This window comes from Tenrec ecaudatus, chromosome X (genome assembly GCF_050624435.1).
Source record: "Tenrec ecaudatus isolate mTenEca1 chromosome X, mTenEca1.hap1, whole genome shotgun sequence".
NCBI classification, from domain to species: domain Eukaryota; kingdom Metazoa; phylum Chordata; class Mammalia; order Afrosoricida; family Tenrecidae; genus Tenrec; species Tenrec ecaudatus.
Window position 1 is genome coordinate 53,781,993 of NC_134548.1, and position 13,352 is coordinate 53,795,344.

At 42.2% G+C, this 13,352-nt stretch overlaps 1 pseudogene; it reads left to right on the forward strand.

The window, feature by feature from the left end:
- The window catches only part of LOC142433379 (protein transport protein Sec61 subunit beta pseudogene), a 52,315-nt pseudogene extending 39,459 nt beyond the window's left edge, over positions 1–12,856 (forward strand).
- The last annotated feature ends 496 nt before the right edge of the window (positions 12,857–13,352 follow it).

A 13,352-nucleotide genomic window follows, 5' to 3' on the forward strand; every position in this document is an offset into this window, starting at 1 on the left:
TCTTTTATGTTTGTTTTAAAATAGTTTTATGTTAGTTTTTTTTTTCTTACGTTTTCTGGCTTTAGTGCTCAGGGTAATACTGGCGTCATAGGATTTTCTGGAGGATTTTGAGTAATGATATTATTTCTCCTGTAAATGTTTACTGTATTTTTATACAAATAATACATACATTCTATGAAAGCTGTGTGTGCTATAGATGTGGCTTGTTATTTTGGGGTTGTTCGCATGGTGTGATCCCTTTACAGTAAATAACTTGGCCTTTAAGCTTGGTTCCTGAGAGCAAGCCCACACTGGAGGCCAATGAATGTGGAAAGATCCAACCAAGAGGAACCCCTGGGGACTGATGCTGGGCCTCAGGCAGACAAGTGGTGAAGTCATTAAAGGTGTTGGATGATGGAGCCCCAAGGGAGCTTTGCTGTGGAGAGAGTGAACATCAGCTCTCCAGAGGGCAAGTTTGTCCTCCAGGAGTCTGCAAGCTCTGTGCCAACATTGAACCAAGACCTTGTCCTTTGTGCTTCTTTCCCTTTTTCCTGCCAGATTAAAGATAGCCTATTGTAGCCTATCCAAGAAGTATCTGACCTAAGGAAGAGAGGAGGATGCACACCAGCTAACCTAGTCCTCGCTACAACGCTCTCAGGAAGGTACTGTTATTGTGTTCTATGGCCGAGGAGACGGGCAGAGAGAAGTGTCTCTGAAGATACAGTGACGGAATATGTGGGGCAGATGGAATTTGTACTCTGGGAATCCAGCTCCACTCATGTAGGATGACGAGTAGAAGCAGCAGAAAAAATCAGGAACTCGGTTAAGAGGAAGCCTAGCATTGGAAAAAAAATATTTCCAGAATATATGAGTATGTCCTTATTACATATCAACCCTAAAACCTTACTAACCTCTTTTTCTCCTTTCGACCATTGTGAGCACCAACATTAAATGTGTCTGCTTCAAACACCAGTTCCTTCATATCTATAGGAAAACTGTCACAACTTTAGTCAATCACATAAACAATAAACGTATATTTGTACCGAAACGCTTGCAGCCAGCTGTCGTTTTTGCTGGGGCCTGTGTATACACGCTTTTATCAAGATGTATAAAATAGGAGAGTGAACACTGTCTGTGGTAAACGGCAACTCATCCACAAAAAAATGCAGTGTTCTCTTCATTGTATTACATTGTATTACATTGTAGCCAGGCACTTGGCTATGGAGCTGTATTACAGCTACCAGCCGCACATTGCTCTCCTCAGTGGGATATGTGCAGAAGTGATGTGTGCCACTCCTGGGCCAGAGCCGTTAGTAGGCAAACCTCCTCCACACCCTCTTCTCCCCCGACTCACCACACAGTGCAGAAACCATTCCCCATCAACAGGGGAATGGCTTGGAGTCTGATTCCTGAATGAGCCATCAGCAGAGTAGACTAAATTGGACCCATTCACCTCAGAATCTTTATGATTTCAATAATAAGCTGCTGTTTTCGCTTCTCTATACAAAATGTATTCTCCTTCTAGACATTAACTTTAATCTCAGTACACCACTGCCCACTGTCACCGAGTCAATTCCGACTCATAGCAACCCTCTCTCTAGAGCAGCGGTTCTCAACCTTCCTAAGGCCGGGACCCTTTCATACAGCTCCTCATGTGGTGGGGACCCCCGACCATACAATGATTTTCGTTGCTACCTCATCACTGTCATTTTGCTACTGTTAGGAATTGGGCGACCCCCGTGAAAGGGTCTTTCGACCCCCAAAGGGGTCCCAACCCACAGGCTGAGAACTTCCTGTTTGGGTTGCCAAGATTAGTAGCAGACAGGAGTCGATGGCTTCAGCTGTCGTTCACGGAGCAGCTAGTGGGTTTTCCCTGCTGGCCATTACGGTGAACCTGAAAGCAGTGGACTATGCACATTAATATTTGGCACAGCTCTGCATTATAACAGAACTAATACACAGAGGATGATGTTGTTAACGTCCTGCAGTTGCCGATCCTTTCCAAGTACAATCTATGGCCCTTTGATGTACTCTGAGACGACGCTTAAAAAAATCGTGAAAGAGCAAAATACTCTCCTCCTCTGCCTATCTTAACAAATACAATAAATTTACACTTACTAAATGTCTCCTTTCTTCATGCTTCTCAAAAACAAACAAAACCTCACTGCTGTCCAGTTGATTGTGATTCACAACCATCTTACAGGACAGAGTCAAACTGCACCTGGGGGTTTCTGAGACTGCAAATCCTTACGGGCGTGGAGAGCTTCGTCTTTCTCCCGAGGAGCAGCTGGCGATTTTGCACTGCCAACCTCGTGGTTAGCAGCCCAATGCATAGCTACTACATCACCAGGGCTTAGGAGAATCAAAGATTAAGTGCCAGTTATTTGAAACTTCAGATTCATTCACCCTTCCTTGCTTGCTTTACAAAAATGGATCTGGGCTGTTAAAAAATGTATTTTTTTTCTTTTGCCAGATGGTGCAGTGTTAGAGGGCAAGGGAGACACTAGCAGGAGGGAGGTGTTTTGTTTCCTGGTTCTGATGGGCTCAGTTGGTGGTAGACTTTTTCAGCATGGGAAGCTTCTCCAGAACCAGGTTCCTTCCGGGCAGGCGGCTTCTCTTGCACTAAGCTCTTGCAGCGTGAGCCACTTCTCTCGCACCCAGGTCTTGCAACTCACACGCTTCCCAAGCACCCAAGCAAAAGCAGCTTCTCCAGCTCCAGGCTCCTGAGATGCATGGCAGGCAGGAGTACCCAGTACTTACCCCAACATGCCACCTCAGAGAGTTTGTAGCTGATCACCTCTAGTGAGGCGCCTTCTCACGTCCAGTGCTCTCTGGCACTCTAGAGGGAAGAATTTCAGCAAGTTTTACAAGCAAGTCATGGCACGAGCCATGGCTTTGCTCTCCGGACAATGCCGGGTCTCCGCCCTGCGGAGTCAAGGGATCCCTTTCCTTCTTCAGCTGCTCCATCACATCTCTAGGGTTCTTGGTTGTTCCTTATATCTGCTTAAAAATATCCTTCAGAATCCTTTTTATTTTTAGTTATCTCTCAGTACACCTCAATCTCCTTTTAGCCAATATTTCTCTTTTTCTTCCTTGTATTTATTTTTTTGCTAATACTTCTTCATATTAACTTTCCTGTTCAAATTATTGTCTGGGATCCCTCTCCTGATCAGACTCTGAATTTTACAATAGGAAACAGGTTCTTAATAGTAGGGACTTTTATTTATTTTTATTATTATTTGAAGTCATTTTATTAGGGACTCATACAGGGACTTCTTTTTTAAAACAGAGATAAAATCCTCAGTTACCACACAATCCAAAAGTCTGTGTTTTTCTCTCGGTTTCTGTGGGAGGGATAATAAGACAAAGGAAAGCGGCCCATGGGCTGAAGTAGTTAAGAGCCATTTCATGTAACAGATGAAATCTGATCACAAAGTCAGCAATGTATTGTGTAAGTAGAGCACAGAGGAAGGACTACCAGAGAGGGTTACTGTGAAATGATTCAAGGGCAGTTTGTCGGCGTTGTTGTTAGATAGGGTAAACATTAAGGAAACCATTAAAAATCGAGTTGGACAGAGGTTCTAGAAGCTATAAAGATGCAGGCATGAATTAGAAATATGTGATTGTGTTGTATGTAACTGTAGGACAGTGAACTGTTTAATATAGCTCTTCTATGCATCGTCTCTGTAAGTCCCACCTTTTCCTAATGGGTTTGGGTAAGAAGGTAAGGGAAGATACTGATGGGATTCAGTTGTGAGTGCTTATTAACAGGATTCATTGTGATTACCAGCAAGAGCCAGGGAAGGCGCATGTCCTCTGACCCAGAGAACCTCCTTCATCCAGAAGACAGCGTTGACACCAGAGGAGCAGCAGCAGCAGAACCAGGAGCCAGGGCAGGAGCCAGCAGTGTGCTTCCCAGCCTACCAAACAAAGAAAGCTGAGTGATTTTGAAGAGAGAGCTGGCTTGTGGAGTGGGGTGCCCCTGGGCACTTAATTTGGGAAGTTGAGTTTGCCGACCCACGGAGCTGGAGCTGAGTGTCTTTGCGTTGAGGCTGACAGCAGAGTGGCTTGCCCTTTCATCATTTATTTAAAACTCCAATCTCACTGTCATGAGGCAATTCCGTCTCATAGAGGCTATAAATCTTTGGGGGAACAGACAAGCTCATCTTTCTCCTAAGGAACAGCCACTAGCTATAGAGGAAGGCGCTCTCTGTTGACTCTGGAAGATCTTTGCCTGAGCTTCTGCATTTCCTAGGTGAGCTTCCTGTGACATTTATCTTCCTTATTTGTGCTTGCTCCCGTGTTGGACTGCCGACTTCAAGTCAACAGGTTAAACCCACCCGCCACACCTGAGGAGAAAGATGAGGCTATCTGTTACCAAGGACACATCCTGAATTTGGACTTCTAGCTTCCTGAACTGTTTGAAAATAAATTACCGCTATGCTCTTTAAAGCCACCCACTCATAGTATTTGTTACAGCATCATGAGCAAACAAAGACAGAATGTAGTGACAAAAAATGGGGGTGCTGCTATAACAACTAACCGAAATGTGGAAGTTGTTGTAGAATTGGATAATAGGTACAGACTGGAGGAATTTTGATGTAAGAACCTAGATGGCTTTGCAAGAGTGTTGATAGAATTATGGTCATTAAGGGCAATTCTGATGAAGGCTTAGAAAGAAGTCAGATCTATAGGGGAAAGCCATTATTAAAATGAATAAATGTTGCTAGATATGTGGATATAAAATGTGTTTCTTAAGAGTTTTTAAATGGAATTGATGAACAGACAATTGGACACTGGAGGTTTCTATATTTCCTGTGAACAAATTAAGCCAAGGTCCTGACTTCAGAGCTCGAATCTCCTGAACAGTGTAACAATAAATTTCTTTTCTTTAAAGTCACCTTCCTGTAGTATTTCGCATACAGAAATCTAGAAGCCAAGACAGTCAGGGTTATGCACAATTATGTATCTGAGGGGCTAATGCCAACTATCTGCAAGCAACTCCAAAAGTTTACGATCTTTATTATGGGTTATCTTTAGAGCATTTCCTCTCCTGGAAAAAGTGGGATTTACTTCCAGGTCTTATATTTACCTGGATACTCACTCACTCACCCAAACAGTTCTGATGTGCGGGTTCCCATTCCAGTGTCCACGGCCCCTCCTTTTGCTCCAACTTGAAGACAGTCTCAGATTTGGCAACTCTGTATCCTATTAACATAGGACATAGTATCAATACTGTGCCAGCTATGCCAGCTAAGTCCACATGGAAGCACACTAGCCTGTGTCATCTAAGGACTATAAATAATAAAATCTAAGCCCAGAAAAGGGATAGGTAGTGGAGCTTAAATTCTGAGCACCTGGTCTGGAGGCAGCTAGAGATGACAGTGAAAGTCCCAAGTCAATTTGCAGAGTCCTCATGTGGATAAGCCTTTGGTATCTCCCCTCTGACCATAGACTAGGGAAGTGAATAGTCTTGCTATCAGAGTATGGCCCATGAGTGCTATTATACATAGCCAAATGGCCGTTGGCATAAAAATGGTTCCCCACCCCTGGACCAGAGAAAGAAGAGTTGAGATACGAATAGATAGATGCACATCCATGTTCATTAAAGCATTATTCATAATAACACAAGGATGTAAACTACTTAAATGGCCATGTGTTCATCTGGGTACTTTAGAGAAACAAATCCACAGAAACTCATGTGTAAGACAGAGTTTTATATAAAGGTTAAGTGCATATCAAGAAAACATCCCAACCCAGTGTTGCCCAAACTCACAAGTCCACATTAACCCATATGTCTAATACCAATCCACAAAGTCCTCCTCATTCTCTCTCTCTCTCTCTCTCTCTCTCTCTCTCTCTCTCTCTCTCTCTCTCTCTCTCTCACACACACACACACACACACACACACACACACACACACACACACACACACACACACACTATGATGCTGATTGCAGGAAGAAAGCCGAGTCAGTGACTGTGTATGTGTAGGCATCTCAGTGCTGGCAGGGGTCTCCACACGGCTGCTCTAGCACCCAGGGCTGCATCGGGGTAGGTCCATGTGGCTTCCACTTGGGGGTGTCTTGCAGGAAGTGGGCCTTGCCAGCTGAAGCAGGGAGCTGGTTAAGGTGGCTGCATCCTGGTCCGCCCATCAGAAAGCAAGAGACCGGAGAACTAGAAAGGCGAGGCTCACTGAGCCATTTAGCTCTCCGCCCTTCAATTAACCCCACATGTGTTTATCAGCCAGGTTGATACAATAAACCAACTCAAGCCACTAATGGAAAAATAGATGAACTATGACACATACACAGAATGGAACACTATGCCATGTTAAAGAATAAAAATGAGTCTATGAAACCTGGAGAATATTATGCTGGGTGAAATCATAAAAGGGCAAATATTATATGATACTACTATTGTGAAAAGCCAAGAAAAAAATTCACACTAAAAGAAACCTGCTTTAATGGTCACCAGGGTGGGAGGGGAAGTGGAGGCAAGTTACTGGCTGGAGAGTATGCACGTTCAGTTGGGCGGCAAGGGGGAGGCAATATACAATGATATTGCAATGACAGTGATCTCCAAGTAGATGCATGAATAGACATGCAGGCTGAGGGAGTGTGGGAGGGAGAGTGAGAGTATACTGAAGACAGAGGGTACTTGAACATGGCTAGTAAGCTTTGCTGTAACCATAGCCATGAATGTGGTGGAGCATACAGGGGGCAAAGTTATGAAAACTTCTCAGTCGTAACCAAACACCTTGAGGGAATTAGTTGCTAGGTCTGAGGGCTTAAAGCCATAGTCTCAGGGTCATTTGGCATAACACATTTCACAAAACAATCTTCTACGTCCTACCTTGGTAAGTAGTAACTAGAATCCTATAAGCGTGTGTGTGACTATCTAAAGAACAACGATCGATCTCTCCCTCGCCAGGAGAGAGAAGAGCTATGAAAATCAACGACTCATGGAAACAATTAGTCCAATGGACCTTACAGATGTCAGTCTTCATGACCCTAAGAGCAGAAAAATTAGCTGGGGTCTGACTACCCTGATCAACTGCTCTGAAAGGGATCTTATTAGAAGACCCTGAGTACAGTAGGAGAAAAATGGGGAACAAAACTCAAAATCATGAAAGAGCGATCAAGCATGTGGGTTGCATAGAAACTGGTGGTTCCTTGAGGCTGTGGCTCTTTAGTCACCCTTCACGGCTGGAAATGAACTCACCCCCACAGGTAAATTTTCAACCAAACAGTTAGTCTGTAGGGGAACAATAATACCAGTGAGATATGCGCACCTTAGAATAATCAATCATTTGAGATCAAATGGGCAGCATTTACTCAAGGGCAGAGTTCAGAAGGGTTAGGAAAGAAGGAGGCAGGGAACGCAGACACAGGGAGGAATTGAGATAAGTGAAATTTCATTTTGTGGATTGCAGTCAATGAAATGAGACAAATATATATGAACTTTTGAATGGAAAGCAGATCTGCCAAATGTTTTCTAAAAGGCAGAGGATCTAAAGGATCGCAGACAAATCCAGGGCAACACCATCACCACAGATTTCAGATGTCCTACTCAATGCTCAGCAGGTGAGAATGGGAAAAAAATCCTCATGGAAGTGCTTTGAAAAGTCATATGGTGGCTGTACTTACCCACGGAGAGTAGGAGGCTGTAGTTCTCCAGCATTGCATCCTGGTACAGGCATCTCTGAGAGAATCCACTACTTCCTGCTGGAGTCTACCGTCACATCTTCAAATGACACTGATACTTGTAATAACATAATCCTATTCAACGTGACATGGTCACAATTGGGGATGGGAGAATGTAAATAGAAAATTGTTTTAAATGATATTGATCATATGCAACATGTAGAGTTATCATTAAACACCTAGTTTTGTATTACATTTTGTGAGAAAAAACATAATAAAAGATTTTGGATATTCATTCATTTATTTTACTATGAGTTATTTGTGTGTATATATTAAAACAGGCCCTTTTAAAATCCTCTAACTTAAGAACCAGACATTTACAGCAGTGGTTCTCAACCTGTGGGTCACAACCCCCTTGGGGGTTAAATGACCCTTTCACAGGGGCTGCCTAAGGCCATTGGAAAACACACATTTCTGATGGTCTTAGGAACCGAGACACCGCTCCTCTATCTCAACCTTTGCACTGACGTGGGCTTTTTACGCAGACTGCCACAAAATGTAGCAATGTTGTCTACGGTTGGTCTATTAAGACTGTTACTCGTGCTATGCCATGCTTCAAGACAAAATTTCATTGATTTGTAATTAGAAATAAATATTTCCAAATATATAATTACATATTGTTTTGTGATTAATCACTGTGTTAATTATGTTCAACTTGTCACAATGAAAATACATCCTGCATATAAGATATTTACATTATGATTCATAACAGTAGCAAAATAACAGTTATGAAGTAGCAACAACAATAATTGTATGGTTTGGGGTCACCACAGCATGAGGAACGGTATGAAAGGGTCGTGGCCTGAGGAAGGTGGAGAAGCACTGATTTACAGGCTGATTATGTGCTAGATATCGTGGGAGTCAAGAGTCCCGAGGTGGTACAAAGCGGGAAGTACTCAGTTACTCGATGAAAGTGTAGTAGTTCAAACAAATCCTTAGGTGCTTCAAAACATAGGCCCAGAGCCTCTGCTTAAATCTTACCTCAGTATAAGAATGATTTATTCTAATAATGTGGCACTGTACGCATGATACTCACCTTCCCCACACGATTGCTGAAGACAAAACGGGCGCATAAACACATATGGTGAAGAAAGCTGATGATGCTAGGCTATTAAAAGATACATCATCTGGGGTTCTACATGCTTGAAGTTAAACAAGCTGTAATCTAGCAGGGAATCAACAAAGCCCACATGGAAGAAGCAACACCAGCCTGTGTGATCATGAGGTATTGAGGGAAGAGGTATGAGAAGTTCAAAACCAAGCAATCAAATTGATATGAAAGAGCGCAGACAAAGAGGAAAATCCACCTGTAAGATAACTGGACAGTCCCTCACAGAAGGGCCACATGGAAGTGGTGATAAATCTAGGGATCAGTATAGCACTGATAAAACACATAACTATGCTCTAGTTCTTTAATATTTCCTCCCCTTCCTATTATGGTCTTTGTTCACCTCATTAACCTTGTTAGGCCTGCACATTTTCATTTGTGTCATTAAGAGCGTGCAATGCATGTTTCAGAAACAGTAACGGGAGTAATGAAACCCTGAGGGTATGGGAAGGGGGAATGGGAGAGCTGATAGCAATGATGACTGTACAACCCCACTCGAGGGGAATGAATAACAGAAATGCAGGTGAACAGATACATTGGATGGTATAAGGTATGGCAAATAATAACAATGTATAATAATATGGTATCCGGGGGGGTGGTGAGGGAGGGAAGGAATCAAGGGGAGCTGATAGCAAAGAGTTCAAGAAGAAATAAAATGTATTGAAATGGATGGTGGTAGCATTTGTACAATTATGCTTGATCTAATTGAAATATGGAATGCTACAATAAGAGCTCCCATTAAAAAAAAACACAGGCCCAGAGATATACTTTTGAAAGGGCCTGGAAACAATATAGAACACAGTTTTCCTTTGCACACATGGGATGGCTAGGCATTGGAATTGACTTAATGACAACAACACTGTGCTAGGCAATGACAAAGTAGAGTTGAATAAAATTTAACTCTGAAAGACAAAAAGGAGGATAATAAACATTTGGAAGAAAAACATGGATTGTGTGAGGTAAGGCAATATATAAATGATGGGCAAAGAGTTATCCAGAATGGAGCAAAATGAGCAAAAATACAAAGGAAGTATAATTGGGAAAAAAGCACCGTCAATTCAGGGAATTACAAACAGTTCATTCTAAATAAAGGAAAGGAGCCGTTTGGTGTATTGAGAAGATGATTATGAGGAAAATTCAGTAGTGATATATTGGGGTCAGAAATAGAAACAACTAACAAGGAACCCCCTTTTCAGTACAGAATGGATTGCCTTTGAAATACAGGAAAGTACATGTTTTGTATTTTTAAAACAGTATTCAGGAAGCATTATAAGAAGTTTGAAATGGCTAAGACTGGGAGACAAATCACAGCTTATGGCAATAAGAAACCTTGATCTAAATGGCTAGTGGTAATGGGGGTGTAGAAAATGTATCACTGTTATGTATTAAAGAGGCAGAATGGATACAGGTTGTGTGTGTGGGAAAATTCTCAATTATCATGTTTATACACCCATATGCACTGTTGTGCTGTACTTTGAGAAAGGGATAGTAGAGTATAAATGAATTAGGGAAGAGGATGAAACATAAGTTACATTTTGTCCATGTTGAAATTAAGGTGACAAAATATATAGGGATTTATACAATAGGCTATTGGGCTAGGACAGAGGTAAATTTTAGGAATCCCCAGTATAGAGTTGGTGAACAAATAAGATGGTTCAGAAAGGGCTCATCAAAATAGAATACCTATCAACACTACAATTAAGTCAGAAATCAGTAATAAAGGGGAAATAATCAAGAACCTTGACTGTCAAATAAAAAAACACAATTAAAGGTAACTTGACAATCAAAGAAGATACTTCATGAAATAATACATCTAGAACAATACATTGCTGTTTAGAGCAGTTGAATATTGAGAAAATATCCCAGGACAGTCCAGATCAAGTCCATAAGTCCAATATTAACTCATATGTCTGATACCAATCTATAAAGCCCTCTTCAGACTCACGGAACACACACAATGATGCCGAATGCAGGAAGATCACAGGGCAGTGGGTAGGAGTCTTGTGGATCCAGTGGTGTTGTGAGCTTCTCAGCGCTCGCAGGGGGCTCCACGTGGCTCCTTCAGCTCCCAGGGCTCTGGCGGCATCAGGGTAGCTCTCAGAAATATCTCCCAGGGAGTCAGCCTGTGTCTCGCCTCCGGCGAGCTGTTTATCCCCTTAGCACCTCCAAATGAGGTCATCAAGCTGTGACTTGGCTGACAGGTTAAACTCCACCCCTTTACTCTTAATCCTCTCAAGTTGACCATAGATTCTATAACTAGCACACATCGTCACTCATATTTTGGACATGTTATTAGGAGAGAAGAGTCCCTGAAGAACATCATGCTCGGCAAAGAAGAGTGATAAAGACCCTCGACGAGATGGACTGACACAGTGGCTAGGGGCTCAAACCTAACAATTGCGAAGACAGGTAGAGATTCACTCCATTGTCGCTGTGAGTTAGAACGGACTTAACAGCATCTAAAAACAAGAAATTGTAGCATAATGTAATCATAATTATAGTGAAAACTGCCATCTCTATGACTCTAATATTAGAAAAGAATAAAGTCTAAAATTTCTAATGAAGATTATTTCATGGAAGGAATCTTAACTGCAGATGAATCTTAGATTTACAATATGATCGAGAGAGCAAGGTGGCTTCTGATGGGATCTGCTGGACCAGAGAAATTTAAAGCAGAGAGGCAGCTCAGAGGGTATGATGACTGTTTTGGAAGATGTTGTGGCAGTTACATAATCTCCATCGATTTGTGAAGGGGATTCTGGGAACTCCTACCTTTATCTCTGGAGGTGGGACACACAGATTCTGCTTCATCTTCCTGCTGACGAGACACATGGAGCTAGACTAGAGTCCTCGAGCTGGAGGGGCTTCGTGGAGACTGCTGCCATTGTTGAGATGCTTTCACTGTCACTGGCTCCGCAAGACGTTCCACCCACTGGCCTGTGATCTTCCTGCATTTGGCGTCACTGCATGTGTTACGTGGGTCTGGAGAGGACTTTATAGATCACTATTGGACATATGGTCTAATATTGAACTTATGGACTTGATCTGGACTAGGCTGGGATATTTTGTCAATATATACTTGCTCTTTTATATAAAGCTCTTTCTTATACACATGAATCTGCCTGCATTTTTTTTTCTAGTCTACCCGTGTTCTTTGAGACAATCAAGATAATGCATGATAGATTGTCTCACAGAACACGGGACAATCACAGTAGCTTAGTTAGAAGTTGTTTTCATAAAATTGAAAACTGCCTTGCTGAGGCCCAGGAACTTTTCCATCATGAAACGTCCCTGCTCCTTCTTTGAGGGTCGGCAGGACTGTCCTCAGAGAGTTTTCTTGAGAACCTTTACTCCAACCACCCTCCTGCCCTGATCTTCTTCTTTCAGGCTTCTTTAATTCCCCTCAAGCTCATATAAGGGACACAGCTGGAGTCCCGGAAGGACGTCCTTTGGATGTGGGGTAAGTGGAAGAACACAGAATGCTTTGGGGAAGGGTTAAAGAGATGGAAGGCCCGCTTTCAGAAGATTACAGACCTAGGGGGAGGGGATGCTACTATTTCATGTTTTGATATTTTTCTTCTTCTCAATATTTTTCGTTAATTAAGGTTTCTATGATTTTTATAGCAATACTTGTTTCCTTACGGATGTGTGTGTGTAAAGGCTTTAAAAAGCTTAAGCAAAATTAGGATTAGAAGACAATGAAAACTTTTCAAAGCCTAACTTGATCCTACACCTCACACCACGTGTTAAAAATCAAAATTCCACTTCAGACTACTGCCATCCTCCTGGTCCAGCCCCCAGCGGCACAAAGTGGGCTCCTCTGCACGCTCTCCCAACAAAGCAGTGGCTGCCCAGGTGGCCGGATCCACCCTCAGGCAGAAGAGAAATGCGGGAACCGAGCTCAGGCCACAGGGCCTCAGCCTGCACATGGGAGAGGTGGCGCTTCTACACTGAAGATTCCCTGGGGCTCAGAGTTGGCCCTGTTCCTCTACTGGTTATGAGTCTTCTGTTCATCACTTCTGTGTTTATGTTGCACATTTGGGGCGAGTACTCTCGTTCATAGATTCAGCTACATCCATCTGTTTTTCATCTGATGCAGGAGGAAACAATCCAGCATATCTTGGACCAAAATGATAGTGGGTTTTCTGTTGTTCACCAGAAAGACATTTTCTGTAAGTTTACTGTTCTACAGGGAACGTCATGAAATTGACTTTTGAGGAATTAAAAAAATGTTTTTTCTTTAGCTAGTAGACTTAATTATTAAAAAAATCAAAACTGAGTGAAATTGGAACATAAAGCTTATTCTGAGCAGTGATTCGACATGCATTTAGGGAGACCATTTTGATTTTCAAAAACACAAATGATTAGAAGAAGCTAGGTATGTTAAGCTTATTAAAGAAAAGATGAGGGAGAAATATATAAGACCAGTCACTGGCTAATCTTTCCACCCATATTTTCACAAATCACCTTTTAAAAACTTTTTATTATGGTTTGGTTTATTGATTTTCCATTCAACACCTTATACAGATTTTGACATTGATTAAAATTTTTATGACATT